This window comes from Pelodiscus sinensis, chromosome 2 (assembly GCF_052426305.1).
Source record: "Pelodiscus sinensis isolate ZL-2025 chromosome 2, ASM5242630v1, whole genome shotgun sequence".
NCBI classification, from domain to species: domain Eukaryota; kingdom Metazoa; phylum Chordata; order Testudines; family Trionychidae; genus Pelodiscus; species Pelodiscus sinensis.
The window spans coordinates 149,755,208-149,781,697 of NC_143053.1; positions in this window are offsets into that span (position 1 = coordinate 149,755,208).

A 26,490-nucleotide genomic window follows, 5' to 3' on the forward strand; every position below is an offset into this window, starting at 1 on the left:
GAATATAGGGGTCTGGGATGTTAGTGAGCCAGGAAGTCCCTATGTTCCTGCTCACATATTTGTGCACAGGCACCCTATGAACTGACAATAGCCATTATGCATGGCTAATGAGTAGATTAATTGTGGATCTGACAAGAGGTGACTATGTGTGGGGCTGCTGCCATCCATGACATAGGTGAACATTAATGCTACTGCTGCAATATAGAGAAGAATTTTGGCAGTATTTGCAAGTTGTTTAATAATATATGGTATGTGTTACTAAGCATTTTGAGGTACAAGATGTTGTATAAATATATTCTATGATTTAGGACATTATAATGTGCCTAGTTTAAAAGCAAGCTTGATATTAATTCATTGTGGATACACCTAGAGACAGATCAATTACATCCACTTTTAAGTAAGGAGTGTATGCTTCAACACTTCACTTTTCTCGTTGCACAAGAGAATGTGTGTGAAATTAGTTCTATCCAATCCAGAGAATTTGTCTGAGAGTCCCCTGCTATCCATATACTTTGGTATGTCCTGATATGGCTATTTTATCAGAAGTCTCAAGAGTTAATAGCTAATGCTGACTTTTAGCCTCTAGCTTTTGCAGACCCAAATCAAATGCTGGAGTAGGTCACACATATTGAATGAGTTTAGTATTAGGAACTGTGCCAGTGTTTGTCCATATCACAACCCACCTGCACCCTCCTTGCAATAATTCACTACAGCTGATAATTTTCTGATGACGAGAAGCTCAGAAAAGCAGAGGATTTGCTAATTCAGGCTTGATAGGAGCGTGAGTGTACGTGTGTGTGTGAGATGTGTCTGCATTGAGTGCTCTCTTTCTGGGGTGTTTGAAGAAGAAATGTCAAGGAGACAAGTCAACACAATTGCTTGTTCTTTTAGTGTGTTTAAAATACCTGTAGTTGATACATAGTAGCAGTTCCACTGCTCCTCTGCTGCCTGAGAGCTGGACTGTAGCTGCCATTCCACTCCTAATGGATTCCAGCAGAAGAAGCAAAGCAGTAACATTTGATTTCTGCGGCCTTTCTGTGAGTAAAGGCTGCAAAAAGGGCCAGGGGTTCAATATATTCGGGGTCCCTCTTGACAAATAACTAAATTGGTTCAAGCCCCCACTCAGATAACTAAACATCCCCTCCCTGGGTGGCCCTTAAGAGGCAAAACTTCCTCATTTACAAGCAATCGCAGGCTCTCTACAAACAAGTTCATCAGAGGAAAGTGAACACAGCAACAGAACGTATATGCCAATAGAGTAAATATCCCTCCCCCCACACATCATCCATCTAATGTCCTTCCCACCCACTGAATGTCTCACAGGTGGCTGCGTCACCGCATCTGGCCACTGAAGGCCCACTCATGGCTTGGGTCAGTGAGCAGCAGTGGAGTAAGCGTCTCTTTGCAGGTTTATCTCCAGTCCCGAGACTGGTCCCATGGCTGAGGGGGAGAGGTATTCCTAACCCAGTTTAATGCTTCAACCTCATTGAGGTGCTGCGTGGCAAGGCTCTCACCAGAGTCCCCTCACTTGCACAGCTGTCCTCTGCATCATGTCTTGCCACAAAGGCCTCTGCGACAGTTCTCACAGCAAGGGCCTCAATCCGTATCATCTCTCTGTGGAGTCTTCTGGGCCTCTCTCACAGTGGAGTCCTCCGGCTACCTTGCCTCTTGCAGCAAAGGCCCCACAGGAAGTGACCCTGGAGCAGAGGCCCAGATGCTTGGAAACGAGCTACTTGCTACAAAGGAAGAGTTCTGTCCCCTCTCTAAGCCTCTCTGGGAGCCCGGTACAAACCTCCCCACCCCCGCTTTCCCCTCCATTCAAGTGCATGTAGAATTGAGGTGACTCCCCAACTGTCACTAGGGAAACTGTGGGTTATGCAAAATGAAGCTCTCAATGTTTGCACAATAGAGAGGACCACGAGCTGCGTTCCCTCTGGAGCCAAGCAGCTCAACACCGTGCATATCCTCTCCTGCCCTGCACTGTTTGAATGTATTGTCATCCGTTACTGGGATGTGGAGGCACTTTTAACCAGTCGTTCCACAAATGCTGTTGTTCAGTATGAGACCTGGGCGATTTCTTGGTGGGTCGGTCATTTGTTGCACCCACTGACGTGGGCCCTTTGAGAGACTACGTGGAACAAAGCTGGACTCCACAAAATGGGCCTGATCCAAAGCTCATTGAAGTCAATGGAAAGAGTCCATGGGCCTCAGCAGGTTTGGAGCAGGCCCCATGCATCTTCCCGACACAAGCCACATTCCTTTTATTTTGGTGAGCAAGGAGGCAAAGGCTAACGCCAGTTATTGGTGTGGTGCCAACTGTGTTTTCCTCTCTCCCAGTTGGGTCAAATGAAGTAGGACTGATACTGGTGCAATTTGCAGGGTGTTGGCAAATGCTTTTTTTCTGTCCAAGTTTTCTTTGTAATGAAGGCTGTTACTGGTGGTTAATGTAACCCTCTCACTTTCATTCCATGTGCTCTTTGGTATTTCTTGCCTGTTTCCATGGGAAATATTTCCATTTGGTGGCTCCCATAGACTAGGATGTACAAATGTGAACTTAAAGTTTGGACGCAGCAGAGTTACAAAGATGTAATGTCAGCTGTCAATAGAGGTTAAGATAGATTGCCCACACGTGCTTTGGTGATCCAAAAAATTTAACGTTCTTGGATCACCATGAAGCCATGTAGCATACTGACTGTGAGACTGATTTCGTTTCTTGCTACTCTGCTATCATTGAAGAAATATGCATCCATAGTCTTCCAAACCTTTTTTAGAGATTCCGCCCAGAGCTAATTTTAATTTTCTCTATTGCATGCACACTGGTCAACTCAAAGGTTGTAGAGTATGGCTACTGGTCCAACTATCTCTGGTGCAGTGAATACCACCGCTAATAGCCTCGTGGAGAATTTGAACACCTTCCTTTCAGGCGCACACACCCACACATACATGCTATCTACTACTATGCTGGAAAATATGGCTCTTTCAGGGATAGTAAACTGTACCTCAGATGCAAGATGTACAGTTGTCACCTAACCTCCAGTACCTTCTGCTTCCTACTCAGCTATGTTATCCACTGTTACCCCTTCTGAGACTATACCCACCATCACACCATATCCCTCCCACTCTTGCTCATTCTCCCCCATCCTTATTCACTTTCACTGCATTGTGGCAGGGAATTGGGGTATAGGAGTGGCTTCAGGCTCTGGCTGGGGGTGTGGGTGCTGGGGTGGCACCAGAGATTAGGGTTGGGGTACAGAAAGGGGCTCAGGGTGGGGACAGGAGGTTGGGTGTGAGAGAGTATGTGGGGTGCAGGCTCTGGGAGGGGGCTCAGGGCTAAGCAATGGGGTATGGGAGGAGGATTCTGACCAAAAGTAGATGGTTTGGGCTGTGGGCTCCAGCCACATGGTGCCTGTATCAGGTGACTTCTGGTCGGCAGTGTCGCAGGGCGAAGGCAGGCTCCCTGCATTCCCTCGTTCCGCACAGCTCCCAGAATCAGCAGATATGTCCTTGGTGAATGGATATGTCCTAGGGGGCTCTGCACACGACCTTTGCCCATAGGCACTATCCCTGCAGCTCCCATTGACTGCGGTTTCTGGCCATTGGGAGCTGGCAGTGGAGGGGTAGAGGCCCTGATCACTCTTCTGCCTATGAGCCACAGGGACATGCCAGCAGCTTTGAGGAGCTGTGCAAAGCCTGGGCAGGCAGGGAGCCTGTCTTAGCTCTGCTGCAGTGTGGACTAGACTTTTAATGGCTCAGTCAGCAGGAGCCTTTTTTGATTGGGCATTCTGGTTGAACACTGGATGCCTGGCAAGCCTAATTCAGTAGCAACTTCATTTTCTTCTTATTTTAAGGAATCTTTCCATGCCTCTAGGGCTAAAGCGAAACTCAGCTGAAAACCACACAGGGTATGTCTACGCTAGCCCTCTAGTTCGAACTAGGGTGGCAAATGTAGGCATTCGAACTTGCAAATGAAGCCTGGGATTTAAATATTCCGGGCTTCATTTGCATGTTCCCGGGCAGGCGCCATTTTTAAATCCCCTTAGTTAGAACTGACTGCCTGCTACTATATGCGGTGGTCAGAAATTAATCTGAACTAAGTCCTTAGTTCGGATTAACTGTTACTCCTCCTGCAATGAGGAGTGCCAAAGTGCTTATATGCGGCTCTTTGAGATTCTTTCACTAATATGCTTGAAGTGCAGGGGATCAAATTCAGTTTGGTGTAAGAGCTACTAAAATCACAAGAGTCTGAACCTGTTATGAGAGCTCTAAATTGATGCTTCAACCTTTTGTGTGGGCACAGCAAGACTAGTAGGGGGAAAAGAGAGGGATCTGGATTCTGTAACGTCACAGGCAGAACCAACAAAATTGTTTATTAAATTCCAACAATAGAGTCAATCAAGCCAGATCTACTTCCTTGACACTGTTAAAGTCAAATTACATTACCAACAAAACAAAAAAACCCAGCAATGCAGAGCAAACATAATGCATGGAACAGGAGGATTTTATATTATCTTTAATTTAAAGATGAATCTGTGGAAAAGCATATGTTCACATCTAATAAATTGATGTACATAGCAGGGCATTGTTTTTCTGGCATTTCTTTTTAAAATATAAGGAAAATAATCCAAGACTAAGGGCCTGTCTGTTGTCAATGGAAGTTTTGCTGTGGAAGGAAGATGAAACCCAGAGTTATTTCCATATTTTAAATTAAGGGGAAAAAAGAAAAAGCCAGAAGATAGATTATATTTCAAGCATCTCAAAGAAAGAAAGAAAGAGAAAAACAATAGGTTGGAAGAAACAGAGATTACTCAAACCTTTTTATAAACCTCTAACAGCAAAACGGATTTAACTTTGTATCATCCCTGGTTTTTTACTTGCTTTTAAAAACTAATTATCTGAAAACTATATGAATAGCTACAGTGGTGTGTATATATAGGACACAGGTAGTGAAAAGTAGTGGTATGCAAACCAGAGATATGCAGAAACTGACTGCAATCCTGTAGACCAGGGGTCTCCAAACTACGGCCCGGGGGCCGGATGCGGCCCGCGAGGCCCTCTTATCCGGCCCGTGGAGACCTTTTTGGATTCAAAGGCAGAAGAAGTGAAATTGTTTCAAAACCCATTTGAAGCAGATGTGGCCAGTTGCCCAGATGAACTGCAGCTGGAAGTCATTGAGTTGCAAGCAAATGACCTCCTTAGGGACAAGTTCAAAATAGGACTGGTGGGTTTTTACCAGTTTTTGCCCAAGGAAGACTTTCCTAATGTCAAAACTTTTGCATCAAGGTACCTTTCAATCTTTGGAACAACATAGCTGTGTGAACAAACATTTTCAAGAATGAAATACGTGAAGAACAATTTGAGAACAAACTTGTCCGATGATAATCTCAGGTCACTGTTGATGTTAGGGACAACAAATCTAAAGCCAGAAATGTCTGCTATTTTGGCATCCAGGAAACAATTTCACCATTCACACTAATACAGGTGTTCATGTGTAGTGTATGAATGTGTTATTAAATAATAACTGAATAAAATAATATTAAATAAATAATTAAAAACAACATCCATGTTTTGATTGTTTTTTATTTGGACCTCAAGTGTGTAGTCGGCCCCCGAACTGCTGTTTGATAGTTAATGCGGCCCTCGGGCTGAAAAGTTTGGAGACCCCTGCTGTAGACCCATGTGCAGATGCTTAACTGTCAGTATGTGGGTAGATACATTGCTTTACATTATCTACTGTGATTGAGTTATGGTTTGCTCATCAGTGGATCCCACCTGGGGCCTTGTCTTCCCTTACCAGTGCTGTAGTTTAACAAAAATAGCATAGCTGAAGTCAACATATTCACCACATTGTCTTGTGTGCAGTAAGGATGGCGGGGGTTGCTTTTCCATTGACACTGGCAACTCTTATCATCTTGGTGGAATGACAGCATCAAGGGGAGCACACTCGGAGATTGATTTATCATGTCTAAGCAGATGCGATAAATCAACAGCTGCTGGATCGATTGCTGCAACATTCTATCAATCACATAGTGTAGACATGGCCTGGGAGAGGGTCTCTGATTTTATCCATTCAGGAGCTACCCTCATTTATGCCACTGGTATAAAATCTCTGAAGACAGATTTCTAAAGACATTTGCCAGAACGGCCATTTCACACAGCCTGAGTGCCCCACAGTGGCTGGAGCCAATCAGCAAATCCAACCCACTGAGGTCATCTGGATTCCTCACCTGCTTAAAGTTTACAGGCAGTCCCCGAGTTACGCGGATCCGACTTACGTCGCATCCCGCAGTTACGAACGGCGTTTTTCTCGCCCCGGAGGACGGGGGCGGCAGGACGCCCAGCTGCGCCGCGGTCCCGCTGTCCGTGTCCTCTGGGGCAAGAAAAGCTGCTCCGCATCTCCCTGGTCTGCTGCGGGGGGGAGTCCCCTCCAGCAGACCAGGGAGACGCTGAGCAAAGCCGCGGAGCACGCGGGCAGCGGGACAGCCCAGACGCACCGCGGCTGTCCCGCTGCCGGCGTCCTCCGAGGCTTTGCTCCCCATCTCCCTGGTCTGCTGGAGACCAGCAGACCAGGGAGACGGGGAGCAAAGCCGCAGAGCACGCAGGCAACGGGACAGCCGCGGCGCGTCTGGGCTGTCCCGCTGCCCCCGTGCTCCGCGGCTTTGCTCCGCGTCTCCCTGGTCTGCTGGTCTGCTGGAGACCAGCAGACCAGGGAGACGGGGAGCAAAGCCTCGGAGGACGCTGGCAGCGGGACAGTCGCGGTGCCTCTGGGCTGTCCCGCTGCCCGTGTGCTCCGTGGCTTTGCTCCGCGTCTCCCTGCTCTGCTGGTTTGCTGGAGACCAGCAGACTAGGGAGATGTGGAGGACCCGGGCGGCGGGACCGCGGTGTGTCTCGGTCCGCCGCCCGCATCTCCCTGGTCTGCTGAGGGGGAGGGGGCGCAGCTAGTGCGCCCTCCCCCCCCAGCAGACCAGGCTTTTCTCCAGACACCTGTGGTAGAGCAGCTGGGGCGCTGCCCGTTGGTCCCGTAGCGCCGCTCTGGGTGCTACTGGACCAACCCGGCAGCACCCCAGCTGCTCTGCCCCAGGCGTCCTGATTCAGCCGCTGCTGGTCAGTTTTAGCAGCGGCTGAATCAGGATGCCTGGGGCAGAGCAGCTCGGGTGCTGCTGGGTTGGTCCAGTAGCGCCAAGGAGCGGCGCTACTGGAGCAACTCAGCAGCACCCGAGCTGCTCTGCCCAAGGCGTCCCCAAGTCAGCCGCTGCTGAAACTGACCAGTGCTGACTACAGGAAGCCCGAGGCAGAGTTGCTCTGCCCCGGGCTTCCTGGAATCAGCCGCTGATCAGTTTCAGCAGCAGCTGACTTGGGGTTGCCTGGGGTTCTTAAGTTGAATCTGTATGTAAGAACTGATGTCCAGATTCAGCCTGTTGAAACTGATCAGCAGCTGATTCCAGGAAGCCCGGGGCAGAGCAACTCTGGTCAGTTTCAGCAGCGGCTGAATCTGGACGCCAGTTCCGACTTACATACAGATTCAACTTAAGAACAAAACTACAGTCCCTATCTTGTACGTAACCCAGGGACTGCCTGTATAAGTATTTGCAGGACTGGCCTACAGACATGAATATGCACAATTAAATGCGTTGATGTACAGCAACTAATTTTTAAGGCATGTAAACTGCCATTGAGCCTACAGATGTACCAACTTTGGGCAACTGCAACTTTTATAGCTTTCATTTGGACTTCAGACTCACTCTGTTGCAGTTACAATGCATATTGTATCTTATGACAACATTAAGCTGATTTAAAATATTTAGGCTTTTCATGTTCCTCAAGATTCAGGGAGTGGGGGTGGAGAGTGAGCATGCAGACAAAAATTATTGCAATCTGAGTTTAAAAAATAAGACAATTTCTGGACATACTAGGATATCAGTCTACCTTCTGGAACAGCATCCATTTTAATGGCAGACTTATTTGAACATGCTTTATCCAACTGTTCCATTTTAAACAGAAGCCCATGCACATAATCATAATGATTTTGTTTGTGTAAATTAGGGCCTTGGCATTGTTTGTTTCTATTTAGTAGAACTGCACTCAGATGGAGCTTAGCATTTGTACAGAATGGTGGAGCAGTGGGTAGGTTGTATAGCAAAGTATGTAGAGTGATACAGGAAGATGGTAATAAAAGGTCTCCAAAAGCCCAAATTAGTAGTATCCCCAGTCCTACTCCAGCTAATTCAGCCACAAAACTCCTTATTGGTTTTATTATGAGCAGGATATGGCCCAAAGATAATGTGGCACAAACTCTTATTGATATTTTACAATTCTTTGGTAATTTTAGTTTCAAGTTCTACGTATACATTTGAGAAGGGTAACTGCATAAAAAAAATGCAATCAAAATTGCATGGGAAACACTTCTCTGGCCTAAAGGGAAAAATAAACCAAACAAATCCTTCAGAATAGAACCTTAACATGGGAAAACATAGCCAGTTTTATCTGTATATACTTTGTCTTATACCTCTAACATTTAAGTACTTAGCAAGCCAGGGTGCCATTGTGCAATTGTTCCCTTGTGCCCAATTTAGTTATAAAGCAAATACAGAAGTAATGATAAGAGGAAAACCCTCCATGTTCTCAAGTTGTACAAGCAACATTAATTAATTCAATGTGACAAGCTGTGTGAAATATTTGTGTGACTCAATCTACTATAATTTTGTTTATAAAGGCACAAAATATAGCCTGACAAAACACAAGTATTGAATGCTTTTCAATCTGTTTAATCAAATTGAGTCAATGGAAAGAAAAGGGGCACTGTCAAGAATTGTCAATGAAAGTCTGACTTGTCTTTAAGTGAATGTCATTTGGTAGGGAGTTTTCTCTTGGGGAGTGTCCTGTTAGTTTTACGTCAAAGTATCAAAAATAAAACTATATTTTTAATAAGTAATTAGGAATCTATGAAAAATACTTTTTTGACTGATGATGCACATTGAGTGGATGTTTTCAGAGAACTAATCACAATGACTCCTAGATCTCTCTCTTGCGTGGCAAGAGCTAATTTAGTCCCTATCATTTTATATGTATAGTTAGGATTATGCTTTCCAATGTGAAATTTAACATTAAAATTAATCTGACATTTTGTTGCCCGCTCACCTAATTTTGTGAGATCCTCTGCAAATTTTGCAACCTCATTGTTTACCCCTTTCTCCAGAACATTTATAAATAAGTTGAATAGGACTGGTCCCAGGACAGACCCTTGGGGGACACCACTAGTTACCTCTCTCCATTCTGAAGACTGACCATTTATTCCTACCCTTTGTTTCCTATCTGCTAACCAGTTACCAAGACCTTTCCTCTTATCCCATGGCATTTTACTTTGCTTAAGAGCTTTTGGTGAGAGACCTTGTCAAATGCTTTCTGGAAATCTAAGTACACTATATCCACTGGATCCCCCTTGTCCACATGCTTGTTAACCTCCTCAAAGAATTTTAATGGATTGGTGAGGCATGATTTCCCTTTACAGAAACCATACTGACTTTTCCCCAACAAATTAAGTTCATCCATGTATCTCACAATTCTGTTGTTTTATTATAGTTTCAACTAATTTTCCCAGGACTGAAGTAAGGCTTACCAGTGCATAATCACCAGTGTCACCTCTGGAGCCCTTTTTAAAAACTGATGTCACGTTAGCTATCCTTGTCATTTGGTACAGAAGATGATTTAAAGTATAAGTTACAAACCACAGTTAGTAGTTCTGCAATTTCACATTTGAGTTCTATCAGTTGTGACTTGTTACTGTTTAGTTTATCAATTTGTTCTAAAACTTCCTCTAAAGACACATCAATCTGGGATAGTTCCTCAGATTTATCACCTAAAAAGAATGGCTCAGGTTTGGGAATCTCCCAATTGGAGAATTGGTCTGAACTGAACAAGATGAAATTCAGTGAATTCAATGAAATTCAAGTGCAACATATTAAGAGGAAAAATCAAATGCATTACTACAGAATTGGGAATAACTTGTTAGATTCTGGTACTTCTGAAATAGACCAGGGAGTTATAGGAGATCACAAATTGAATAGGAGACAACAATTTGATGCAGTTGTGAAAAAGGCTGGTCCCATTTTGGGGTGTTTTGACATGAATTCTGTACATAAAACAAAAGATAATTGTCCCACTCTACTCAGTAGTATGGATGTAAAATCCTGTTTAATAAGTTAACCAGTTAAACATTATGCTTAATCAGTTAACTGATTAAGTGGGATCCGGTGGGCAGGGCTGGCTGCCAGTTAACTGGTTACCAGTAAGCATCACCTGGTAAGGGTTAACTGGTTACCTGTTCACATCTCTACTCGGTAGTGGTGAGCATCAAGCATCACAGTTTAGAAAAAACGTGGACAAAATGGAGAGATTCCAGAGAGAGAAGAAAAAATGAGAAAAGGGTTAGAAAACTTGATGAAAGGTTAAAAAACTGGGTATGTTTGATCTTGAGAAAAGAAGACTGAGGGGGAATAAGATGGCAATTTTCAAATTTGTTAGAGACTGGTATAAAGAGGACTGTGATCAGTTGTTCTCCATGGCCTCTGAAGTTAGGAGAAGAAATACTGAATTTAATCTTCAGCAAGGCAGATTTAAGTTAGATATTAGGAAAACCATTTTAACTCCTAGGTAGTTAAGGTCTGGAATAGAGGTCCAAGGGAGGTTGTGGGAACTCCATCATCGGAAGTTTAAAAGAACAGGTTGGGCAAACACCTATTAGGGATGCTCTAGGTTTATTTCATCCTGCAGTAGCATAGGGGGCTGATCTTCATGACTTCTTGAGGTAACTTCCAGTCCCACATTTCTATGATTTTATTATATGACTCCTAGGAACTTCTAAATTTGCTACTCCCCATGTGATTATTAATATAGTTGAGATCATTTGAAGCACCTGAGTGAATAGCCCTAGGCTGTGTCTAGATGGCAAGTTTTTCCGCAAAATCATCTGCTTTTGTGGAAAAACTTGCCAGCTGTCTACACTGGCCGCTTGAATTCCCAGAAAAGCACTGATGATCTCATGTAAGATCATCAGTGCTTTTCCAGAAACACTATGCTGCTCCCGTTCGGGCAAAAGTCTTTTTCCGAAAGACTTTTGCGCAAAAGGGCCAGTGTAGACAGCACAGTAGTGTTTTCCGCAAAAAAGCCCCAATGGCGAAAATGGCGATCGTTGCTTTTTTGCGGAAAACCGCGTCTAGATTGGCCACGGACGCTTTTCTGAAAAAAGGGCTTTTGCAGAAAAGCATCCTGCCAATCTAGACGTGCTTTTCCGAAAATGTTTTTAACGGAAAAGTTTTCCATTAAAAGCATTTTCGGAAAATCATGCCAGTGTAGACGTAGCCCTCCTGTTTAGATGGGGGAGGGCTGGAGACACGTACTTTCAATGGACTGTCCAAGAAGAGGGGGCTATGGTGAGCTCTCAGGGTTTTGGCAGTGAAAGGTTTCAAAGATCTGGCAAAAAATTGTGAGGCCTGTGCTGATATGGCACCTCCAGGTGCATTCTTCTGACAAACCCACTACTAGCCACGGGAGTATCCCCAGTGCCTTCCTCAACCATACCTACCAGCTAGGGACACTACCCATCTCAAGAACCCAATTCACATTACCACATGGGGCATATATTTTAAGCTAATGGGATAACTTTCTGAAGGAGCCCTGTATAAAAATGTTGGTACCATGTCATTAGCTGTGTGAGCAAGAGTGCTCTGTTTCAGGTCAGGGTAAGGGAAGCATATGCCCCCATAAAGAGAAGGTATGCCTCTGCTTTTCTGAAGCATTCTCCCTCTTCTTCCAGCACACTGATTCGAAATGGGGATATAGAATAATTTAGCTATCCTCCAAATTTGAGCATTGGAATGCAGTCCATGTTCCTGATTCCAGTGTTCCTGCTAAAGGAGATCTCCACAGAAAAACGAAATTTAGGCCTAAGAAAAAGAGGTGTGTGTGGGGGTAGGTAGGAGGGGAAGAGGAGGTGTTCTTAACTTGTGTTAGCTAACTTAAGGAAAATTTTAGTGAAAACTAGGCAGTCTGTAGTTTTCATATAAGTTCGTCCTAATACCTTGTATGAAAACTGCAAACTGCTATGTCTCCACTAGTATTTTACCTCAAGTTAGCTAACTTCATTTTCATAGTGTAGACAAAGCTTTAGTGGCAACCAGGGTTTGGAAACAGCTAGTACCTGCCCATTTGCCATAGTGACGCTGCGTTTAAGGTACTATTTCTTCAGAATCTCAGCTGTCACTAAAAAAATCAATCAGCAAATCTCTAGCAGTCAGGATTGAAGGAGAAAAAACCCTCAAAAATATGACCCAAGTGTAAGGAATGCAGAAACCTGTCTGCAGAGAGCTTAGAACAGTAGCCCTTAGAGGAGTTTTTATCATTTATAGAGGAGCATTTATATCCCTGGAATGTTATTTAGATTCTCGGGGCAGGAGTGGGGTAGGGATGGAACAAGGGTATTTGGTTTTATGCAATTAGAAAGCTGTTAGAAGGAGGATCACAGATCTGTCCAATGCACTGTGAGTGATGTCTTATTTTGATAATTCAAGTGGATGTTTGGGAGCTACCATAATTTATTATTTTCTTCTTCACCAAGGAGCCATGCCCTTGGTGAAGAAGATCCTAAGAGAGTCCTTGGGCCTCACTGAATGGGATTTTGAGTACCTGTACAATCTGGTGTGAGCAGCATTTCATTTGGAAACTCATCTGGTATCAGGTGCCTTCAAGAGGTGCACAGATATGGATAGTCATCCCAAAACTTCAAATTTTATTTCTGAATCTCTTATGACTGCAAAACTTCTTGGAGCATCAAAACAAAGTTTCACACATGATTTCTACTGCTTCTTGCTTTAGGTGATACTGTAATGAGTTTAAAGATCCCTGAAAATAATAGTTTTTAAAAAGTTAATTACAGTTTTAGAAATTTTAAAGTTCATTTCCAGTTAGGTTCAAATGTAGGTTATGGCTGTGGGTCCCTCATGTTTATTTGAACTGGTTCCTCCTTTTTTTTTACAGCAATCAAGCTAGTATACAACAGTCTACTATGAATTGCTTGAATTTGATATTTACAATGTTTTCATCCTATTATTTTGTTTAAGCCTTCTTGTTTTTCATAAACAGATGTTGCTTGTTCCATGGCTAAGCCATTTCACGGAGAGAGAGTATTTTACTCCTACAGATTTAATCCTTCTGAAGATCCTAATAAAAAAACAGTCCTTGTTTATTAAAAAGGAAATGAATGTTTTTGCACTATGTATTAGCTAGTTAGCACTATCACGAGCAACTCCCTATTAATCATGTGCAGGTTTTTTGCAACTGTGTACAGTAACTGATCTGTCTGGATACACTACATCTGAAGCAATTAAGGATCTTTTGTATTTCTAATTAATTGCCATTTCCGAGCCAGGTTGCTAACTATTGGGACATTTGGGGTACCATTTCAAGGTCATGATGTTTTTATTCATCTAATTTCCTAGGAAACCAATTTTCAGACCTGCCTCAAGCATCCCAGATACTGTATATTAAACTATGGCAAATTAATTTAATCCTCTCCTCCCCCATTCTGTTGTTATGTGTCCCCATTCCAATATATAGTATCTTGTGTATTTTTTTATTTTAAATTATTCCTGTTTTTAATTATTCAAACAATGGAAACACCAAATAAGCTAAAGGAGCTAACACATTTATCTCCATATTCTGCCATCTGTTTGAAACTGCTGATGTAATTCCAATTTTAAATTACATTAGATCTTGCCTTCTGGACCCCTTTTCCTATTTACTTTTTTTATTTAAGGCTTTAGAAAAAGCAATGCCTTCAGGTTGTTGATCACTTAATAAGAAACTGTATCTTTGACCATTTTCAGTCTGGACTTAAAATGTAGCTTTCCTGCACAAACAGGTATAATGACAATATTAGAACTTTTATATCCAAAAGATAAAACTTATTCTGTGTGCACAGTTTGATTAGATCTGTTTTCAACAGTAACACCAGCAGCCAGCAGATTTGTTTGCACTGAAAAAGATGGCAGAGATTAAGGGTTGTGGTCTTGCATACTTTATTATCTGATGATGGAATTTCTCAGTTTTGTCTCTGAAATTATGACACTGAATTATCTTCATTCCCATAATACAAAACATATTTTACATAATGAATTAACAAGTTTGTCTTTATTTTTTTCATATAATCTTAGTTTCATATAATCTTTGTTTTCTCTGGATCCTACTAGGGAAGTTCTCCATTCCCTGCCTTCTTCCTCTCTTGTGCTTGGGAACACTCATTCCTCTGCAGCTGAGACAAATGCTGGTCTATTAAGGATTCTATCTGCAGCCAATCTATAATACATAGCCTGATTTTTGTGCCCTCACATTCCAATATCTGTATCAGGATTCAAGACTTACTGTAGGTACTGTGCAGGTAGTTACACCACCTTCATCTTGCAAACTCAAATAAATACAAAATAGCTTATTCAATCTTATTTATTATTTGGTGTGCACTCCCACCACGCTTGCAGCTGTAGTGAATTTAGATGAAGACGAGGTCCTGACATGAGAAGTTTGCAAGCTGAGAGGAGTAAGAAAATTAGGACACATTCACTGGAACTAATTAAAAGAATTAAAAAGGGGATACTTTATAAAAAAATGTTGAGAAACACTGGTCTGGCAGGCAAAGGAATAGAGACTGAGAGAGGAAACCAAGATAGTTCATCATGGCCAGAGTGGACCATTTCTTATCTTTTGCTTTTTTATGCTAACCTAAGGACTTGGCAGAGCTGTGTTCCAGTTGACTTACACAACCTATAATGTACTATAAAGCTGCCTAGTGTCACTGCACATACTTGCTGAGGTTCATTGGTCCTTGAAGATGGTGGAAGCTTCTCGAGTCTCTGAGGCTATGTCTACACTGTCGGTGTTATGCGGATGAGGAAATGCAAATAGAGTGCTTGTTTGCATATCTCACACTCTCATTTGCATATCTTCTTCTGATCCCTTTTGTGGAAGAGGTTTTTGCGATAAAAAGCCCCATGTAGATGGGGCCATTTGTCGGAAAAAAACCCTTTTGTGCAAAAGCCCTTATTCCTCAAAAATGAGGCTTACAGGCTCTTGCACAAAAGGGGTTTTTCCCTCAACAAATGGCCCCGTCTACACAGGGCCTACCCTTGTGGAAGAGTGGGTCTCCTGGGGGTCTGATAAACTAAAAGGGTATTTCCAAGGGACTGTTTAAAAGTTGGGGCATAGCACAGTTCCTGGGGATCCATGATGGTGTCCATGGTCGGTTTTTAGCATGTTAGCTTAAGTAACATATGTGTTTGTGTGTTACACGTACGTTTTTCAAACCTCTTACATGTATTTTATTTAATGTTTTGTATTAATTTTGAATATTACATCTCCCTTCACTTTGTTTTCTATTTTATTTCCTTTTCTCTGTTGCTTTTTCTTTCCTTCTGTTGCATATCTTATAGTATATATTTCCTCCCTCTTACTCAAGCTCTGCTCTCCCTAAATCTGTTTTTCCTAAAAGTTTTCATAATTGTTCACTCTTCAACTGTCACTGTTTTGGTTTCTTTTTATCCCAGCTCTGTCTAGCCCTTACCAAAGAAGAGTGATGGAACAGAACCTTGCAGCGCTCCACACAAGAAGGTAATAGTCTGAGAACAATCACACAACATCAGCCTCTTGAGCTTCTCCAAGGAGCTACTCAAGCACATTTTGATCCACCCCAATAGGTCTGTAAGCGAGTGAACAGCTTCTCATGATCAGCAGTACCAAAGACAGAGCCAAATGGGTCATTTAAAACACTTGACATCTGTCTATTGTCAGAGAGAGGTCATTGAATGTTATAATTGTGCCATCCGTAGGTTGAAAGTCATATTGGATGGTGAGTCATTTTGCTACAAAAAGAAATTCTGGCAAAATGTTTAAACCAGATGTGTTCAGGTAAAAGGATCTGAGTTTCAGATAAGACTAAAGCAAATGAATGTAGCCAGATGTTGATATTCTTTATTATGGGAGCTGTTGTCAGTTTTTCATGGATGTAGCAAAAGTGATAGAGAAAGGGTTTATTTTTTTATTTAAAAATATAATTAACTCATATAGAATGAGTAAGTTTAACTCAAAGTAAGGATATATACTGCACACCTGCCTAAAAGGAAAATATGGACTAAAATGTTTTTTTATGCGCCTACCCCCAATGATTGGAGTTGAATATTTGGTAGACAGCTCACGGTAGATACAATGCTGCTATTTCTGTACAGAATTTGTATTCCATAGCAATACCAAATTAGTATATAAAATGTACGGAGTGAATGATTTGTTACAATAACTTTTGTTGTCCAAATATAATGAATATTTCATGATTCAAATTCAAAGCCACTATAAATTTAAAATATTAAGTTTTGCTATGATGCATAAAAACCATTCATCATTACTGTTAAATACAAAGCATATTCACTCCTGACAAGAACCATAAATACTACCAGTAGTCCCAAAGAGAAGGCAGTGGTTAGGGTTAAGAAGGACTCCAGTGTAATAAATACATGAGGATTCCTCCTGCATGTTTTAAATAATGCCATCTCCCCTGAGGACAGATTTCATTTCCGTGTAATTGAGATTTGCAAATCAGTCAGAAAAGCCAAAAGTCAAATGCTGTTGTTGCTCTCCCAGACCATATTAAATCAGGAACAGTTTATGAAAACGTTAGCAGGCATCAGAGTGCATAGCTTACAAAGTCCAGTCCTGGAGTGAGTGCAAGAAGCTCTACAAATCTCTTCTGTGGTACACTCTGGTCACCTGACCTCCCAGCATAGTTCCAGACCTATAAGAGCTGGATCACTGAATGTACAGCTCTGGTATCCCAGCCAATTCTGTTTCAATGATATTTTCATTGAAAACATAAGATCAATCAATCTGTCTATCATGCTGCAATGTTATAAATACTCTGGCACTTTCTAGGTAAGGTGATGAGTGAAATCCCATTCCAACAAGACTGCTCTTTAATTCATGAATAGTTATAAATGGATTGTGTAATATTATTTAGAGAATTATTGGTCCCATCTTTTCCTCTGCTTTTCATTTATTTGTATCTTTATATTTCTTGAAATCAGCTAAAGATAGTAGCTCTAGGTCTCCATATGAGTTTTTCTTTTAAGGGAAAATCCAAATGAATTGCCTCATAAATCAATCTTCAACCAAGCAACCCCACCACAGAACAATAAACCTTATAAATCACTAGCAGCAATACAGTAAAAGCCACCATCCTCTATATATCATTATTTCCCACTTACTCTAGCCTCAAAGAAAAGTCTTGTGTTTGAGCAGGGACCATATATTTATTTTGTGTTTGTCCAGCATCTAGAACAACGAGGGTCCTGGACCACAACAGGGGTTTCAAGATACTATGGCAACATAAATATGTAATAATAAATAAATCAATAAATAGATATTAATAATACTAATAATGGTCTGATTCAGGCTTAGATGGATTGAGCGACAGAACGTCATACTCAAGAACACTTGACAGAGAATAACCGAATGAAGTCCCTTCCTTTTAAACAAGGGGAATGTTAGTTTGCACATACAACTGCTGTGGGATCACACACAAAGTCTCTCAGGGTATGTCTACACAGCAAAGTTATTTCAAAATAACAGCCGTTATTTCGAAATAATTTTATCAGTGTCTACACAGCCAAACCACTATTTCAAAATTAATTCGAAATAGCGGAGGGCTTATTTCGAATTTGTTAAACCTCGTTCTACAAGGAATAACGCCAAATTCGAAATAGCTAATTTTAAATAAGCGCTGTGTAGATGCTTATTTCAAAATAGGGGGCCTCCAGCCCTTCCCAGGGTGCCCTGGTGGCCACTCTAGGCAAAACCAGGAAAACTTCCTCTCCTCTCCCCCAACCCTGGAGCCCTTAAAGGGGTAGACTCTGGCCAGAGTGCCTGTTCCAGCTCCAGGCCTGCCAGCACAGAGCCAGCAGTTGCTGCCCCTGACCCAGTAGCCCCACCATGAGCCATGCAGCCAGTGCCAGCCAGCCCTCCACTGCTCCCTGGGCCCAGTCCCTCAGCTCCCAGGAGCCTGCCAGGGGCCGGAGAAAGCGGGCGCTTCCTGGTCTAGTGCAGAGATCATGGACCTGAGTGAGGTTTGGGGGGATGCCTCCAATGTCCAGGATCTCCGCACTAGATGGAGAAACATGGCCGTCTGCAGATGGATGGCTGCCAGCCTGGTCACCAAAGGCCACATGTGCACCCAGGAGCAGGTGCGCGTGAACATTAAGGAGCTGCGGCAGGCTAATGCCAAGGTCACATGGGGCAGCTCCCAAATAGGGGCATACACCTTCCCCTATTTTGATGCCCTGGACCGCATCCTGGGGGGGGGGGGGATGGTCTGTGCCCCCTTGGGGGGTCATCGGTCCTAGAGCAGAGGTCCCAGACCAGGGCATGGAGGAGGAGCGCCAGGAGCTGCAGGAGTGCAGAGGGAGCGTGCGGCGCAGCCAGGACCCCCGAGCCGTCCCAGCAGACTCATCACCAGTGTTATCCGGGGAGGCAACAGCATGTGAGTGCCATCACTGTCCCCTTATTAGGGGTGTGTGGAGGGAGACCAGGGACTCGGCGCATGGACCTTGCTTACCACGGATCACGCAGCAACCTGTGCACGTGTGAGCATGTACCATGCCACCCCTGGGCACATGGCCCCAGCTGCCTGCCACACAGGGGCCTTGGCCTGTTAGCCACATGCGTGTATGAAGAGACAGGACATGCTCCTGACCCTGGGATGGGACACAGCAGGACACCCTCCCTCCAAAGGGCCATTCTACACAGAGTCAGGGGACATCTCCCCCTCACCTCACCCACACTATACACAACACAGGGGCATGGGTGTGGTCTCGGGGCAGCTCCTACTCCTGGGGATAGTAGGACATTCTGAACATGGCTTGTGTGCAAGCACATTGGCTCTGATAGTGCAGGGAATGGTCATCCTCACCTTGCAGAGGGGGGCTGGGCTTCACCCACTGTGTCCCCAGGGATACCTGACCACTTCTCTTGTTTCTCCACAGCCACACCAGCTGCACATGCAGGGTGCACCACCCCACACAGGCGAGGGCTCCGCAGGACCACTCATGCAGTGGAGGGGTACTGACAGCAGCACTTGGGGACACTGTGAGACCTGCACTGCACCATCCAGAACTGGGTGCAAGAAGACCTGGAGCTCCGGCTGGAGCAGCTTGTCCAGGGCCGTGCCATCTGCCAACACCTGCAGACCCTGGTGCAAAACGTGCTGCCACCCCAGCTACTGCTTCTCCTCCCACTCCTTCTCCTCCTCCCACTTTTCCACACCCTCCTCACCCTCTATCTCCTCCCCATTCCCCTGGGGATGCTGAGGCCCCCGCATCCATGGTGTTGGGAGACAGTTGGCCTGGTGAGACCCCCCCCCAACCCTGAGCCCTGAGCTTCCCCTCCCTCTGCTTCCCCTTGCTTCCTCCTTCCAGCTCCCTCCTCCCAGGTTTCTCCTTCTCTTCTCCCACCCTCTCTCCTCCCTTCTTCTGCCTCCTTTCCTTAGTCTCACCAGTTTCATTCCCCCCCCCCTCAGTTTTGTTAAATAAAGACAGTTTGTGTTTATGAAGAAAATGTGTATTTTATTTTACATCAGGAAGGGAGGCTATGGGGGGGAGGGTGGTAAGTGGAAGGACATGAAGGAGGCACAAGCCACCAGTGGGGCAGACCAGGGAGACTGTTAGTGCTCCTCAGGGTGGAAGCTCTCCCGCAGGACCTTCTGGATACTGACAGCCGATGGATGGACCTCCCAGATGGCAGCCTGTAGAAAGTGCAGCCAGGCTCACAGCAACATGTCCAAGAGAGGCACCAGAGTGTCCAGGGGAAGCTCTGGCTCCATGATGCAGAGTGCTGTGGTGTCCCAAGTGAGGGCAAGCAGAGCACGCAGAGACAAAATGCTTTGCTGTCCCTCATCGAGGTTGGCAAGCAAGCAGGGAAACCTGAGAACTGGCTGTCCAGGGTGGTGGTGGTGGTGTCCCTTTAAGAACAGACCTTAGATAGCCTCAGGCAGCAGCCACACAAAGACACTCCTGACCTGATGCCCTGCAGGACCTGGTTCTGGCCGGCCTTAAATGAGATTCAGCGTCCACTCAGTGTGGACGTGCTATTTCGAAATAGCAAAACTCTATGTGTGTAGACGCATGAATTAACTATTTTGAAATTAGATATTTCGAAATAACGCTGTAGTGTAGACGTACCCTCAGGTAACCTGAGCCCAAACCATCTAAGACTTGTCACAGAAGACCAAAAGCTTTTACTTCACTAAGAAACTACGGGCTTGTCTTCTCTATGGGCTAAGACAGTGATGCTGCAATTGTTGCAGCAAACCCCAATGTAGCCAGCCTGGTAAAGACATGGTAAGTCGTTGGAAGAGCCCTTTCCTGTCAACTTCAGTATCCCACCTCCCATCAGTGGGAGGAGATCTCTCATCCACATAGCATGGGGTAGTCACCACTCTAAGTCAATCTAAGCGACATCACGTAAGTTATGTAATTTAGACTTACCTTGTCAGTGAAGACCAAGCCCATATCTATGCTTCCTCTTATGTCAGCAAAAAGGATGTCTGTCAGGGATGTGAAAAGATACCCCCACAGGTGACATAAGTTTTACTGGAATAAGAACGTGTCTGCACTGTGTTTATCTTGTCTTTCACAGTTGGCAGGAGATGCTTATTTAGATGGTTTTTATTATGTTGACAGGCAAACTCCCTCCCATCAGCACAGTGTGTCTACACAAATAGTCTTACAGTATCATAGCTATATCAATACAGTTATGCTGCTGTAAGCTTGCTACTGGAGACCTAGCCTAATAAGAAATAAGAAATAAAGACAGACCAGGGAGCCGCAGTATGATATATGGCTTGCGTACAGCACTGTATAATGAACTAGCTCATTTCCAAATTGCTATGTCATAACTGTATGTAAAACATACATTTGCTACACATACAACTTAGAATACCACTTTTAGATAGTTTACTACAAATTGGCTATGCAGTTCCTGATCCTCAATAATTTCACTTCCTTTTCAAAAGAGATTAGAGATATTAAATCTCACTTTGAGAATGTAAATATCCTTATTTTTGCAATTTATCTGAATTTAGCTAGTGAAAGCTTGTAAGATAGATCAGAATGGTTAGACTCAATGATTATTTAACAAGTAATAAATTGACATTACAGTCAAACTAACTCATTGTAGGCAGCTTTATTCTACTTTCCAAATCCATCATTGCATGGCTGGCTTATTTAATTAGAATCTGTTTTTGCTGGACCACTTCCAGAGATCCAGAGCTCATACTATATGGAATTACCAGGTCTCATTAGACATGAATTACCTGGCAGATATAGGGCTAATGACAGAAAAATAGGAAGGCAAATTTCTAATACAGTGTTTGTTGCTTAAAAGTGTAGACTAGAGCCCAGTCATACAGTCCTTATTTAGGCAGAATACCATTCAAGTCAATAAACCAAACACCACAACACTGGCTCCTATACAGAAAATATATTATTTTATTTTCCATTTCACAGAATGTATCCTTTTTATTGGAAAATCCTTGGATAATTACATACAAAGTAAGCGCTAAATGCCATCAGTAGGATTATATTTTGGCCTGTTGGAGAAAAATATATTGATAGTAGGGTTACTATATAGTTTCAACAAAAATACCGGACACACCTGACATTACATCACAATCTACATTACATCTTATTTACAAAATACTGGACATTTATATTTTCTCATTTATATTTTCTCAATTTGTTTCCCGAACAGAAAGCTCAAATATGCACTGTCTGGTTCAAAACCGGACACCTGGCAACCCTAATTGATAGGGGAAAGGAAACATAATCTAATCTTAACTACAAGGCTAAATTGGAAATCCCAGGGTCTCTAAATTAGCTCCCAGCAATCATTAGTCATAATCATGTGTGTTGGGCTATGCTGATAAGGCTCTGAGGAAAAAAAATCTGCTCCTAATAATTAGCTTTAAATTCAGAATTATAGCGTGTTTAATAAGCTTGTAAATAGTGACACTTTAAATGTCCAAAGAGAGGTGGTTCCCTGGTCAGAGGAGGAAGAGTCAGGTGAGTTAGGGCCCAAGGTGGCTTGGGAGCCTGGTAGGGGTGGTCGCAGGGGTCGCCCTGTTCCCATTCACTATGGAAGTGGGATCTGTGGGATCTGCTGCCATCTTCCAGCCATGTTGCTTTGCTCCCCCAAGTGAGGCAGGCTGAGGTGGAGCAGAATGGATTGGGCTGGGGCTGGGTAGCTCCATTTCCCACCACTGTGGTGAAGTGGAGTGACTCAGCTGCTTTCTGTGGCTCCTGCCACTGCAGTGAGTGGGGACGAGGGGCAAATCCTCATGCTTCCCCACACCCGGCCCCTGGTCATCCATAGGTTGCATCATTTGGAGGAGGGGGCTTTGGGGAGGAAGTGCAATAGGAGCTGGAGGGGGTGGGAAGAAGCAGGGTGGGGATGGAGCATGGACAGGGTTTGGGAGTGGGAGGTGTGAAGTGGCGGTGGGGTGGAGGCACTGCAGGGGTCGGAAGAGGCAGGGCAGAGGGGCAGAGCTTGGAGCAGATGGGGTTTGCCCCAGGCTCAGCAATCCCCTAGGGATGGCCCTGTCCAGTGACCCAGAGATGGAACAACCTGCCACTGTTAGGACCCTGGGCTGGGACTCAGGGCAGTAGAATAGGACCAGATCCTCCTACCTACCTGCTACCAATCTCACCCCTGAGCAGGCCTGCTAATAGCAATTCTGGGCCCTATGGCAGAACAATCAATGGGCCCCCACATGCACAAACTGTTCCTGCATGGATGCAGTCCATTTCACATTTGGGTGGTGCTGTGCCTGCACTGGCTGGAGCCCAGCAACCTGCCTGCTCTGCTTTTGGATACTATTTTCCAGCATGGCCAGGGCTTCCTAGTAGGATAGCCAACTGTCTAAATGTACATAGTCAGACATCCTTGCCCCACCTCCTGCCCTGTCTCTTTCCTTAGGCCATGCCCTGTCCCCTCCTCTCGCTCCATCCCCCCAACCTCTGTCACTCACTCTTCCCCACCCTCACTCAGTGGCATCTGGGGGGTCATGGGCCTTTTTAAATCACCCAGGCCCCTGGGCAATTGCCCCACTTGCTCCCCCTCGCCTCCCATTGGCAGGCTTGCCCCAGGCCGGATAGCCTACTGGCCCTAGACCTGAAGGCCTGTGCCTTGTGTGCTGGATAGCAAGGAGGCTAAGCTAAAGATGAATCATTCTTCTGCTCCACCCGGGCTATAGCCTATAGACTGCTAACTAATAGGAGTTTTTCTGCCTGATGCAGAAAGGCAGGGAGGCCTCCTTCCCAGCCTGATGGGGCGGGACCACTAGCAACCATTAGAATGCTGCTGAATCTTGAAAAGAGTTAAGTATCAACAGAAAGGCAACAACGGAAACTCCTGAGAGTATAGGAGTGGTCGGCAAGTTTATAATATCCTGTGAAAAGAAAAAAATCTCACAGAATGTACTTTCCTCTTTTAATTGAGCAGTTGGTGCAATTATCAATCAACTTTAAAATACTTTTACATCTCAGATCGCCTCTCCTTTATTAATGTGGACAGTGACAGCTGAATTTGGAATTCTACTGAAGTAGCCTGGCAAGAACATATCATGGGAAAAAAAACCCCACCCTGTAACCTGAAAATGTCTTTTCTGTACCACCACAATCCATCAGTTCAAGCTGATGGATTGTTCTTCCTCTGTCATGTTAACTAGCAGCAGCAGCTGCTGCCAGCATTAACCCTGGAGTTTTTGGTATCTGTTTTTTACGTGTAAGCTCAGACCTCACTCTACAGTTAGCTAGCAGTAGAGAAGTAGAGGATCCTTTCAGAGAACATCAAGTAAATAGTTTCAGTGGAAGAGAAAGAAGTAGCTTGTAGCTATGGTGGAAATCCTATAAATATTAATTAAAATAGAATGGGATGGGGCATTACAAGTTAGTGGATCTCAGGATATTGAAAGTATATTTTCAGTTTACAAATTCCTTTTCTCTATACCCTCATTACTACCATGTACTACTATGTGCAATCTGAAGAGACATCCTTTACATCATTAAACAAAACCAAAAAATAAAAAGAGAGAAAATAGTAATTCAATAAACTCCGTTATTCTTGAGCATACAAAGCCTATAAAAAAAGAAAGTACAGTATTCAGTATATAGTTTGTCTAGCGGAAAGCCTAAAGAATCTGAATGCCTTTAAACCACAATTGATGATTAAAACATGAGGGAAAGTCCTTAAAGGCACCAAGTCTCTACTGATTGGACAGGCAAGGCCTTTGGCAAACTCTTTTAATTCCCCAAGATGCTAGAAAGGGAACCTTTCAGAAGGAAGGCACCCTGAGAGAGACATTGGAGGATAATTTGAATGTGACACAGAAAGAGAAAACTGCTGGGGTACTACCACAACTGGAGGAAACGAGAGAGAACTACCTTCTACTCTGCTTTACCTAAGTCAGAACAAAACTGGGAGACAACAGTAATCTGTTTTCAGAGCCTTGAGCAGAAAAAATGGTGCCAAAATATGATTGTGGTGATTGGTGGCTGCTGCTGCCAGTTATCTGAAGGAGGAACACCCTGTCAGGTGAAATTAGTAGATTTTGGGAACAGAAATTGAAGTTTGTCTAGCATTGAAAAGACAAACACTGGAATAGTTCTAGATTTTCCAAATGGATAGAACTAGGGACAGCTTTTGGGGACTTGGGAAAAGACCAGAATTATCCAGTTCAGCCTAACGAGATTCTGATTTGGGGAAGGGGGAAAGATTAGCCTGAATTTCAAGGAAGTTTCTTTGATTTTCCTTGAATTTTTAGTTATCTTTTTATTTTACAGTAAATCTTTTTTTTACAAATTAAAAGGAATGAGAGGTTAACATGGATTTTGTGTTCTGAAGAAGACACCACAGGAATAATTTTGTATCGGTGTATTTGCATATTTTAAAGAAAAGAGTAGAACTGGGTAGAGGAACACAAATATACATTACTTTATATAGTTTTCGGAGGGTGAGCAAGAGAGTGGAGTTTTGACAGTGTTCAAATATGTATGTAGGTTTTCTCAGGAGCCTAGAATATAGGAAGAAATTAATTAAAATGTAGGTTTGGCAGCAAATTAATGTTCTGCATCTGAATCATTTACAATACATTAGGGCTGCGTCTAGTTTGGCATGATTTTCCGGAAATGCTTTTAACGGAAAAGTTTTCTGTTAAAAGCATTTTCGGAACAGAGTGTCTAGATTGGCACGGATGCTTTTCCGCAAAAGCACTTTTTGCGGAAAAGCATCTGTGCAAATCTAGACGCCCTTTTCCACAAAAAAGCCCCAATTTGCCATTTTCGTGATCGGGGCTTTTTTGCGGAAAACAAATCTGAGCTGTCTACACTGGCCCTTTTGTGCAAAAGCTTTGCGCAAAAGAGACTTTTGCCTGAACGGGAGCAGAATAGTATTTCCACAAGAAGCACTGATTTCTTACAATAGGAAGTCAGTGCTTTTGCCGAAATTCAAGCGGCCAGTGTAGACAGCTGGCAAGTTTTTCCAGAAAACCTGGCCAGTCTAGACACAGCCTAGATGTTTCTTCAGACACACACAAGGCTCTGCCATCCCCAGCTATCCAGGGCCACTCTCTTGTGAAGTTCCATAAGTTATCCCTCTCTTTGACAGATGATAGGATGATTTTTTTGGTCAACCCCCATTTGCACGCTTTTCAGCTGCTGAATGGCAAGCTGGCCATAGCAAAATCTTTGGCTTCATCCTTATCATGTAGAATCACAGAAATATAAGATTGGAAGGGATCTTGAAAGGTCACCAAATTCAGCCCCTCCACCATACAGAGGTAAGACCAAGCAAGACCTACACTACCCTTAACAGATGTTTGTCTAACCTGTTCTTAAAAACTTCCAGTGACAAGAATTCCACAACTTCCCTTGGCAACCATTTCCAGTACTTAATTATCCTTAAAGTTAAGGTTTTTTCCTAATAGCTAACCCAAATCTCTCTTGTTGCAGATTAAGCCCATTGATTCTTGCCCTACCTTCTGTGGACATGGAGAACAGTTATTTACCGTCCTCTTTATAACAGCCCTGAAGATATGTGAACACTCTTAACAGTTTTCTCTTCAGTTTTCTTTTCCCATGACTAAACATAAATTCAGGGTTTTTTATAGGTCACATTTTCTAAACTTTTGAGCTTTTTTTTTTTTTTTTTTTTTGCTATCCTCTGGACTCTCTCCAGTTTGTCCACATCTGTCTTAAAGTGTGGTGCTCAGTATTGGATATATTACTCTGGATGAGGCCTCATTGGTGCTGAATAGAGCAGAACATTTACCTCTTATGTCCTACATATAACACTGATATTGATACTCCCAAAAATTATATTAGCCTTTTTAAAATCTGAATTACATTGTTGGCT